Consider the following 12,515-nt stretch of genomic DNA (forward strand, 5'->3'; position numbering starts at 1 on the left):
GAAATATCAAAAACGCAACTCTGCAGACACCAGCGTTAAATGGCTTATCACTGCCGGCTCTTTTCCCCTTGTAATCATAGATTTTAAAATATCAGCAACAATGAGCTTACCACATATTTGGGTTAGTGTTACAAAATATGAATAAAAACAAATAAAATCAATTTCAGCATAAACCAAATCAAATTATAATCAGTGACTTTTTTTTAAGTTAATATCTAATCATAATGATGAAAACAGAATCCTCTGAATTCATCTTGTGCCCAAATATTCTCATCTTTCACAGTCAAATAATGGGCTAAAGAGAAAACTAGCACTGAAACTGAATTGGGGAACTTTTTTTTTTTTTTTTCCTGCACAAAGAGAGATATCTGAAAGGATTTGAAGTGTGGAGGTTCAACCCTTGACTGTGTTGTTTGTGACGTACTGTACAGTAGTGGCTAATCAGTCTATCAGTATCTATCTCTTTATCTATCTTTCTCTGTTCTAGACCAGTTTACAGTACATTAGTGACTGCACTAGGCACTCTTGGCTTAAAAGTTTGGATTGAATTTGTTTTATTTACTACAAAGGAAGACACATTATTATTATTATTATTATTATTATTATTATTATTAGTTCTTTTTTCCTCTGTCAGTGTTTAGATTTTTTTTAATTAATGTTATTGATATTTACTATTGAATTGCTGTAGTTTTATATAGAAGGAGGAACACTTTCATCTGGTGAAAATACTAAGCTATTATTACAAACCATACATCTATATTGGCAGCCATTGTAGTAAAGTCTTTAAATTTCTTGAGCTTTGGTCCTAGCAACAGTTGTCTTAGGCATCATAGAAATAAACAATGCAACTGTTTCCCCAAATATTATCTCTTACAGAGGGGTGTGGGCCAATTTTTATACATACAAAAAGAATTGGAAACCTGCAATGGCTCCAGTCACAAGTTTGTAATTCTTGGGTTTTTAACTTTTCCTCTTCTGGAAATACCAGGACACAGTATTTATTTCAAAGAAATCTAGCTAGGCAGGACACTACAACCAGTGGTTAAACAAAATTTCAGTAACTCAAATGACTCACATTAACCAATGGTTGGAAGAGACTCCCAGTAGATAAACCAGTGTCTGACTGTCAGTTCATTTCAGACACTGAAATTTGGCAGATGGCTGAGTTTGGTCTTTTCTGGGGTCTCCATGTTGCTTGCTCTCACTTCAACTGAGACCTGAAAAGCTTCACTTTTAACAGCAACTGTTCAAACCTGTCTTTTCCCCATAAATGAATACAGATAATATAAATATAGTTTTGGATTAATTATGTCACACGTGTTGCAGTAGAATGCCCTTGGCACTTTTTTTGTTCAATTTTCATGCACACCAGTGAAACTAGTGATACCCAGACCCCATTAACCCTGTGATGGATTAACTCTGTCTTGAACTCTGTTTTATTTTAGCAATCATGCATGAAAAACTACATTCATCTTGTTAACATAGGGGCCATACTTTTGATTATGTGAATAGCTGGCAACCAAGAGCAGACTACGTGAGAGGTATAACATTTACAACAGTTATGTTCATTTTATTATATCTGTGTAACAAAGGGTTTCTCATGTGTATGCGTCACCAGCGACCATCCACTCAGGATCTTCTTTGTAATGCTTTTGTCTACTGTACAGCTGCATTAACCCAGCATCCAAAAAAAGACACTTAACTCTGGGTGACAGAGCTACATTGGTAGCAATTGAAACTAATGTTTTCATCCAGCTTGGTAAGCCATTAGATCCTTCTTTGCTACAGAGAGATGAAAATCACACCATAACTGCCTATTTTAACCGCAGTCAAATATGAAAAACAGTTACTTGACATAAGGCTATATTGCACTTTTTTTTCATTTTAATCCTTTTGATTTCATATCAAACAATGAGGCCAAAAAATATGTATTGCCTTCTTTTTATTCTGGGCTCTCAGGGGCCTCTCCAGTAAAATTGGTACATTTTCAAAACACTCTAGTCTCACTTTGGTTCTGAAATAAGCAAAAAATAAAAAAATTGAAATTAGATCAAGATGCACACATTACACAGTTATACAGTACACATGCATTGCAGGATTTTCATCAACAGCTTCACATGAGAGGTGATAGTGAGACCAGGGCCTCATTTTCATTTCATTTCCTGGCTCTCGTTTCATTTAAGCTTTGAGAACTTTGTGTCCATTTATTTAATTCCTTCAAATAGAATAAAGTAGTTGATATCATTAAAAGGGATTTGTGAAACCAAATCCATCAGGCATCTATTTTCATACAACTTTTCATATATAAGTCTTCTTTGTATAGCTCAGCTCCCGTTTCCCCACTCCCATTTTAATACAGATACAATGCTTTGTTCTATTATTACACTTTTGTATAGATCTGGTTCTCAGTTTCTCTGAAAAATCTTTGCACTAAGGTTTTAAAAATGCAATTAATGATCTAAAGAAAGATCTGCAATTGCAGTTTAATTTGCTCAGATGTGTTGAATATTAAATGAAATTCAAACTTGCCAACAAAAAGGTATATAGAAAAAAAAATGCCTTAAGCATTGAAAATAAGGCTGAATATTTCTTAGTGCTAAAATTGCTTCAGGGAAATGTGGACTAATAATAACTAATGCAGTCATTTATTGAATTATGCTTCCCCTCAGTGTATATTTACAGTATGTACCTGCTCTCCTGCCTTCATACACTCCCTATCAGTTAGCCTATGTAAAACATCTGTTAACATAAGCTAACTAATTCTCAAAGATCATGACTTTTCAATAGAACTAAAGCATTAGCGATGCACAAGTTTTTACTGATGGATGTTGAAATGTGAAAGTCACCTGCAGGTGAACGTAAAAAGTTTCTGAAGATTTTTTTTTTTTTTTTCCATTTAAAAAGTCATTTATTTTTATTTTATACTGATCTTTGTCGAATTCTGCAGTTTCTCATTCTGTTTTATTTTAGATTGTCTGTTTGTCACATTTGCCTTTTTTATATTTCAGATAGGTTTCAAATATGCAAATCTGTCACTGGAGTGACATGTACAAATATTAATCAAAAAGCAAACACAAAAAAAACAACAACTTATGACTTGTTGTGCAATACTGCAAAATATTTTTTAGTACCAACAGGTGGTACTAACCTTTAAGTAAGACGTAATTTCCTGAAGAGTAAATATTTGAATCTCCAGTTAAACTAAACCCAACAAAGAATCCTTTGTAGTTTGGAAAGTTAACCAAACTAAACCACTATCCACAGTCTTGTCATTTGAAATGCACTGATTAAATATGTGTCACATCAAACTGAATTTTGTTTTAGCAAAAATCACATTTTTGTGACTGATAAAGGTATGAATGCGTGAGGGGTATGAAACACAGTAGCACTGCCACTAAGCCCATTTTCTACCTACTTATATCAAAATCTCGTGTGTGTGTGTTTATGTATGTGTGTGTATTTGAACCTTGAAAATTTTTTTTTTTTTTTTTTTTCCTTTGAGAGGCCAGCCCTTTGCACCAAAAGCAGTAAATCCAATGAACATGAGTCCACCATATCAAATAACAATTCTACATTCTGCTTATTTAGACATGTCTAACTATCTCTCTACAAAATATTCCAATCAGAATGCTTATCAAATTAAGCTGAAAAACCTTACTGGATCCGCACAAGAATAGCCTGATTTCAAATGTCATATTGTCTACATTTGTTTATTTTTGGTTGGTTTTTTTTTTTTTGTTTGTTTTGTTTTTTGTTTTTTTGTCTTTTAATGAGAACAACATATCTGCAAGATTTGGATTCGAATATAGATGCAGCATTAAACAAAACAGGGCTGGATTTTGGGCTATGTAACAGTGACACATCTGTTAATGAATAAATACAGCCTTTTAGTTGGGGTCCAGGTCTAGCTAGGTCTTCTGGGAAAATAAGTTGTATTTTATTTATCCTTCTCCCCACATTCTGTCAACTGTTTGATCATGGTCTCTTTCCTTCATTACACCATATACCAGCCCTTCCTTTTTGAGAATGTACATGGGATTTTTTTTTTTTTTTTTTTCAATTCGTAAAGAAGAAGAAAAAACATTTTTAAAAGAATTTGAAAGTTTGGGTTTTTGTTTGTTTTTCTATGGCCAATCTGTAAGCTACAAAAGTGTAAAATGTTTTTGTTTTTTTTTCTTAATAAAAAAAAAAAAATGTCTTCAGAAAATGAAGTCTGAGTTCCATGTGTCTAGAGTGGTATTTTTATGCACACATATCCACAGTTTGTTCCATTTAAGTTCAATTACCCAACCAGTGGGACTTATGTACCTAAATCCTCCTGACGACACAACCTCTAATCCCTCAAAGCCTGTAATACAAGCTTTAAGGTATTCAAACCAATGAGGGGGCAGCATACCAGCACATTCAGTGCTTCCTATGAGCCTTAAATATGTGAAAGTAATCATTTGGGTTGCATGACAATGCCCTGGGCGAGCCTAACCCTGCAGAAGTCTGACTTGGTTAGAAGACTTGGGTCATCTTAGAGATTTGGCTTACCGAGCTAGACTCTCCTTCATTGTTAGTTGTGGTAGCCACTTCCTCCACTTTCCTCTGCCTTCCACTTTCTTTCTTTCTTTCTTTTTGTTAAATAAACCTTTTTGAACAAATTGCATAAACTTCCCTCCTTTTGTATGACTCTGACATTATAGAGAGAAAACAATGGAAAGCTCTTTATAAGGTCAGAAAAATATTTCTAACACAAAATGACCTTTAACAGATTCAAATTGAGGCATCTGAATCCATATGCCCCAACCATTTGGATTGAGTTGAAGTCCAAGGTGGAAATTAAGAAGATTGAAAAGGCAGGTTAGTGAGACCAGTAGCCACAGATTGAAACCTCCAACTCTATAGATACACTCCACAGAAAGGTACAGGAAGATAGAGTAGACAGAGGAAAAACCACAAATTACAGTAGATGGAATTTACAATGTTAGTGACATGTAATCGTGTCCTATAAATCCATGGAGATTAAAAGGACTGTGGAAACTCACTAGTAGAGTTAACTAAACCGACCTCATAAGTAAAGGCCTCTATAAGCATGGATCATCAACTGTTGTTAGCTGCTGTGGTGAAATTCAAAACATGTTTCTTCCAAAACAGAAACAAACGTGTTGGCAACTTCAGTTAGTTGGACTGGATCAAAAGAAGACCGAGTTTCTCTCTTGGTTTCCACCCAATCTGATAAAACACAGTCATAAGTAGTATGGACAAGCAGACTTAAACATTGAGTGCAGAAGTTTAAGGTCACACAATCTGCCACAGACTGTGTGACTTTCAGAGTCCACCATGCAGAAACTCTCATGGCACAATCTCTTGCAAACGTGGCGGCTCCGTTGTGTGCTTTTTTTTTGGGTTTGTTTTTTTTTAATCTACAAATGCAAATGTACTTGTTATGTTATTCACTTGTTATAAATACACGTGTTTCTGTGATTGTTGTATTTGCTTGCGTGCATGTTTTTAAGAAAAAAATTCTAAGCTTAAAAATGTATCACTCTCCTTCTGTGTACCCATTTTTGAATGAATGTCTGTCTAATGAGGTGAAGGTGAGGTGCTATGATTGGTTATTCTCAATCATTGCACAGGTAATGCAAGATTAATGTTTGGCTTATTGTTACCATGGAGTGTGAAACTCTGGTGGCCATCAGATATTCCATTTTCATTCATTTAGCCTTCATTGCCTTTCAATGTACAGGGTGAGCCATTTATATGGATACACTGTAATAAAATGGGAATGGTTGGTGATATTAAAGTCCTGTTTGTGGCACATTAGTATATGTGAGGGGGCAAACTCCTCAAGATAGGTGGTGACCATGGTGGCCATTTAGAAGTCGGCCATCTTGGATACAACTTTTGTCTTTTCAATAGAAAGAGGGCCATGTGACACATCAAACTTATTGGTAATGTCACAAGAAAAACAATGGTGTGCTTGGTTTCAACATAACTTTATTCTTTCATGAGTTATTTACAAGTTTCTGACCACTTATAAAATGTGTTCAATGTGCTGCCCATTGTGTTGGATTGTCAATGCAACCCTCTTCTCCCACTCTTCTCCCATTGATAGCAACACCGCAGGAGAAATGCCAGCACAGGCATCCAGTATCCGTAGTTTCAGGTGCTGCACATCTCGTATCTTCACACCATAGACAATTGCCTTCAGATGACCCATCCATCCATCCATCCATCCATCCATCCATCCATCCATCCATCTTCATCCGCTTTGTCCGGGGCCGGGTCGCGGGGGCAGCAGCCTAAGCAAAGAGGCCCAGACCTCCCTCTCCCCAGCCACCTCCTCCAGCTTGTCCGGGGGAATACCAAGGCGTTCCCAGGCCAGCCGAGAGATATAATCTCTCCAGCGTGTCCTGGGTCTGCCCCGGGGCCTCCTCCCGGTGGGACATGCCTGGAACACCGCGCCCAGGGGGCATCCTTGTCAGATGCCCGAACCACCTCAGCTGGCTCCTTTCGATGTGGAGCAGCAGCTGCTCTACTCTGAGCCCCTCCCGGATGGCCGAACTTCTCACCCTATCTCTAAGGGAGAGGCCAGCCACCCTTCGGAGGAAGCTCATTTCTGCCGCTTGTATCCGCGATCTCATTCTTTCGGTCACTACCCACAGCTCATGGCCATAGGCTCCCTTCTCCCATCACTCGCGAACAAGACCCCGAGATACTTGAACTCCTCCACTTGGGGCAGGAACTCATCCCCGACCCGGAGTGGGCACTCCACCCTTTTCCGGCTGAGAACCATGGCCTCAGATTTGGAGGTGCTGATCCTCATTCCCGCTGCTTCACACTCGGCTGCGAACCATTCCAGTGCGAGCTGGAGGCCCTCACCCGATGAAGCCAACAGAACCACATCATCTGCAAAAATCAGAGATGAGATTCTGAGGCCACCAAAGCGAAAGCCCTCCGCCACTTGGCTGCACCTAGAAATCCTGTCCATAAAAATTATGAACAGAACCGGAGACAAAGGGCAGCCCTGGCGAAACCCATCACCCACCGGAAACGAGTCCGACTTATTGGCAGCAATGCGAACCAAGCTCTTGCAACGGTTGTATAGGGATCGAATGGCCCGTAGCAATGGGCCAGACACCCCATATTCCCGCAACACCTCCCACAGGACACCCCGAGGGACACGATCGAATGCCTTCTCCAAGTCCTTCAGATGACCCTAAAGATAAAAGTCTAAGGGGGTCAGATCGGGAGACCTTGGGGGCCATTCAACTGGCCCACGACGACCAATCCACTTTCCAGGAAACTGTTCATCTAGGAATGCTCGGACCTGGCACCCATAATGTGGTGGTGCACCATCTTGCTGGAAAAACTCAGGGAAAGTGCCAGCTTCAGTGCATAAAGAGAGAAACATACGGTGGCCCTGAGAGGCCAAACGGACTGCAACTTCAGAAAACACCTGCAAAAAGAAAAATGCTGCAAAAAGAAAAACGCTGCAAAAAGAAAAACACTTGGAAAAAGAAAAACGCTGCAAAAAGAAAAACGCTGCAAAAAGAAAAACACTGCAAAAAGAAAAATGCTGCAAAAAGAAAAACGCTGCAAAAAGAAAAACGCTGCAAAAAGAAAAACACTGCAAAAAGAAAAACGCAGCAAAAAGAAACACGCTGCACTGCAATTTCAAGAAAAACGCTGCACTGCAACTTCAGAAAACACCTGCAAAAAGAAAAATGCTGCAAAAAGAAAAACGCTGCAAAAAGAAAAACACTGCAAAAAGAAAAATGCTGCAATAAGAAAAACACTGCAAAAAGAAAAACGCTGCAAAAAGAAAAACGCTGCAAAAAGAAAACAGCTGCAAAAAAAAAATGCTGCAAAAAGAAAAACGCAGCAAAAAGAAAAACGCTGCACTGCAATTTCAAGAAAAATGCTGCACTGCAACTTCAGAAAACACCTGCAAAAAGAAAAATGCTGCAAAAAGAAAAACACTTGCAAAAAGAAAAACGCTGCAAAAAGAAAAATGCTGCAAAAAGAAAAACACTGCAAAAAGAAAAATGCTGGAAAAAGAAAAACGCAGCAAAAAGAAAAACACTGCACTGCAATTTCAAGAAAAACGCTGCACTGCAACTTCAGAAAACACCTGCAAAAAGACAAACGCTGCAAAAAGAAAAACGCTGCAAAAAGAAAAACACTGCAAAAAGAAAAATGCTGGAAAAAGAAAAACGCAGCAAAAAGAAAAACACTGCACTGCAATTTCAAGAAAAACGCTGCACTGCAACTTCAGAAAACACCTGCAAAAAGACAAACGCTGCAAAAAGAAAAACGCTGCAAAAAGAAAACACTTGCAAAAAGAAAAACGCTGCAAAAAGAAAACAGCTGCAAAAAGAAAAACGCTGCAAAAGCACACAAAACACAACGGAAATAGGAAAAAACACAATGGAAATTTTTCAGGGGAGACAATAACCCGACAGACCAGTTGCACGAACCAAAACGTATGTATGGCTGTATCCCAATTCAGGGTCTGCAGCCTTAAAGTACGCAGCTTTAACGGTCCTCAAGGGCCGCGTACTCAAAGACCGCTAAGGCCGGAAGTGCAAGGCTTGTAGGCTTGTGAAATGGGACGGTCTAGCCGCGCTGCCCAGGTTGCCTAGCAACCACGATACTAACAGCTGGAAACGTTTCATACAGCTTTGTTTGACAGAAATGAAGGAGAACATATTTTGTACATTTGTTTCTACACGAGCTTTATGTGATATGATAAGTATCTGAGGCTGAGACCACAGGACTGTAAAACATGATTGTTGGGCTTCATTTCTGTACTGAACAGTCATTTTAAGATTAGCTAGTAAATAACAATTAGCTAAAGTCATCTCACTTTGGTAATATAAATATAATATGGCCAATATTATAGTTATTATATTAATCATTATTAGTTATTACAGCAGTGAGTTTGAACTCCATGTCAAATACTGAGCTTCAGTAAAGATTCAAGTTGCATTTATTTATATATCCTATCACCTTAAATCTTCACTCAAAGACAAGTATCTGTGACAGTGTATCTATAGATGTATTATGCATAAGAGACAAATATTGTTCTTTTAATATGTTGGCATTACTAAATTTGGCTCAATGCTTACATATATGTGTAAAAAGCAAATGTACGAGCTGTGATAACTGTTTCTGATAGAATGAAGAGTAGACTGATATATTAAATATTCCTTTATTGGGTGAGAAAATCATATCATGTCATAACTGCTTTAAGTCATACAGAATAGATATCGGAGCCTTAAACAGGCTGACTTCTGCTAAATGGGTCAAACTGGGCAGAAAGTATACAAACACATAACATCCTTATAGAATATGATGTAACACTATAGATCAACTTACCTCAGAATATATAAAGCATATAAACAATTATAGCAATATGATGCAACAAACACAGCAGTACTACTAATCCAAAATACTCAAAGCTTCATAGAACTGAAACAAACATTTATTTTAGGTGCATTCTGCTGCTGATACATACTTTAGGTTTCTGAATATTAAACTTGCTTCTTTCATAGTGTGTAACTTGAAGACCCTGAGTACTTTCTCCCACACTGAAAACACTGGGATGATAAAATGATTTGAACATTACCTAATAAGACTGATTCAGGACAGACAGTTAGTTATTTTAAACTTTTCTAGCAGTCCTTCACAAACAGGGAACAGTCTGTCTATTCTCTCCATCTGTCAGCTGCTGCTGGCTCTTCCTCCTCCTCTTCCTCACACACTGCTGAGTTTGTCCTGGTGGATCATCAGGGGTGCAAAGATGATGTGCAGCAGTGGGTCCCTCAGTCTGTCCTCACTCTGGACACTTGCAGTTGTCACACATGGAAATCAAATGTTTGATAAGCTGCAGGATTCAAACACAAGTGTAACTTATAAATAAAATGGATATATGACTGACTTTAATTATCCATGAAATCATCACATTCTCTGTAAGATTAAAGTCAACTATCGAACGGTGTATAAAGTAAAGGCTTTAAAACAAAGTAAACGCTGAAAGTACAAAAATCGCTAATGTCACATAACTTTGCCAGCATGTGGCCAACAGTAATGTTTTAATGTTCTTCATTATTAAACATTTGCACATAAATAAGTGACATAATATTCAGTACTTGCTTTTGAAAGTTTACTCTTCGGCCGCTCCACTTCCACCGTTTTTTTTGGCAAAATTATCCACACCCCCCACTGCGCTATGAAGTCTCGGATATGTTGGTCCATGAAGTCTACATGTTACACCCCTGTAAAAAGGGGGAAAAGAATCACGAGAGTGATTATGACTTGCGTCTCTCATGCAGTCGTTTATTGCAGTGAAAATGAGCAGAAACGTTTCACATTCTGTACTGCTAAATGTCACATGGTGGAAGAAAAACACTAAATAATAAGCCGAAATACTGAAGTGCTTACTATACATATACTTGAGTAGGTTTCCTAATAAAATGGCTGACAATAGCGGCGTTTTTAAGCTCCTGCTGTTATCGTAATGGCCATTACACAGTACAAAACTAAGGCTCAAAACCGCCACGTACATGTGCACAAAACTGTAATATAATGTTTCTAAAGCTTACAAAACAATGAAGGGTTACCTTTTAAATATCTTAGCAGTGTACACATTGGAAATATATCAACTTTTAAACACATTTACCTGAAAACAGGGGGAAAAGAATCACAAGAGTGATTATGACTTTTGTCTCTCATGCAGTCGTTTATTGCAGTGAGGAGAACGCGCGAAAGCCCCCTAGTGGAGAATAGAGACAATACTAATCGATCCCAGAAAAGGCTTACTAGCCAATCAGAGATGTATAGTTTGTTGTTCTCTTAAGTAACATGAAAGCCATTAATATAACATGAAAAATAATAAACTCTTAACCATTTTCTTACCATATTTATATTATTTTCCTCCTTATATCAACTGATATGAATTACTATTAACTGAACAATTTTATATGCAGTAGTCCTTCAACCTGTCACATACACCGCCACATCCTTAAAATTCAGGGAAATGAAGGACGCATTTGAGGGCCGCATTTTGAGCAGCCTTTGAATTGGAACAGCCTTCGTCGAGTCGCTGTGACTTAATCCGCCTTAAAATGCGGCCTTCAAGGCTGCAGACCCTGAATTGGGATACAGCCTATATTCCAGATATCTGTAGTATTATTAGAATCATATGATTACAACACATTTACCTCTCCTCCACTTCTTTGAAATGTCTCCCAGTCCCAGTGCACTTGTTAGCATGTTTTGGTTCCTGCAACTAGTCTGTCGTGTTTTATCTCCCCAGAAACATTTCCATTGTGTTTTTTCCTATTTCCGTTGTGTTTTGTGTGCTTTTGAAGCATTTTTCTTTCTGCAGCGTTGTTCTTTTTGCAGCTGTTTTCTTTTTGTAGCATTTTTCTTTTTGCAGCGTTTTTCTTTTTGCAGCTGTTTTCTTTTTGCAGGTGTTTTCTGAAGTTGCAGTGCAGCGTTTTTCTTGAAGTTGCTGTGCAGCGTTTTTCTTTTTGCAGCATTTTTCTTTTTCCAAGTGTTTTCTGAAGTTGCAGTCCATTTGGCCTCTCAGGGCCACCGTAGAAACACATCATTATGTAGCAATTTCAAATATCCAGTGGCCTTGAGGTTTCCATTGATGAAGAATGGACCCACTATCGTTGTACCCCATATACCACACCAAACCATCACTTTTGTTGTTCCAACAGTCTTGGAGGGATCCATCCAATGTGGGTTAGTGTCAGACCAATAGCGGTGGTTTTGTTTGTTAACTTCACCATTCACATAAAAGTTTGCCTCATCACTGAACAAAATCTTCTGTGTGAACTGAGGGTCCTGTTCCAATTTTTGTTTTGTCCATTCTGTAAATTCTGTGCGCCGATCTGGGTCATCCTCGTTGAGATGCTGCAGTAGCTGGAGTTTGTAAGGGTGCCATTTGTGAATAGTTAATATCCGCCGAAGGGATGTTTGACTAATGCCACTCTCCAGTGACATGCGGCGAGTGCTATGCTGTGGGCTCTTGCTGAATGAAGCTAGGACAGCCACTGATGTTTCTTCATTAGTGACAGTTTTCTTGCGTCCACATTTTGGCAAATCCCACACTGAACCAGTTTCACGAAAAAGCAGTTTGCTGACTGTAGCATGGGAGATGGGTGGTCTCGTAGGGCGTCTTGCATTGAAATCTGCTGCAATGACCCGGTTACTGCGTTCACCAGATATCAACACAATTTCGATCCGCTCCTCACGTGTTAACCTTTTCGACATGTCAATGGCTGTGAACAAAGAGCAACTTGTAAATAACTCATGAAAGAATAAAGTTACGTTGAAACCAAGCACACCATTGTTTTTCTTGTGACATTACCAGTAAATTTGATGTGTCACATGGCCCTCTTCCTATTGAAAAAACAAAAGTTGTATCCAAGATGGCCGACTTCTAAATGGCCACCATGGTCACCACCTATCTTGAGGAGTTTGCCCCCTCACATATACTAATGTGCCATAAACAG

The sequence above is a fragment of the Copadichromis virginalis genome, linkage group LG5 (assembly GCF_057382275.1).
Source record: "Copadichromis virginalis isolate Kocher_CV1m ecotype Utaka linkage group LG5, C_Virginalis_male_GT1.1, whole genome shotgun sequence".
Taxonomy (NCBI): Eukaryota; Metazoa; Chordata; class Actinopteri; order Cichliformes; family Cichlidae; genus Copadichromis; species Copadichromis virginalis.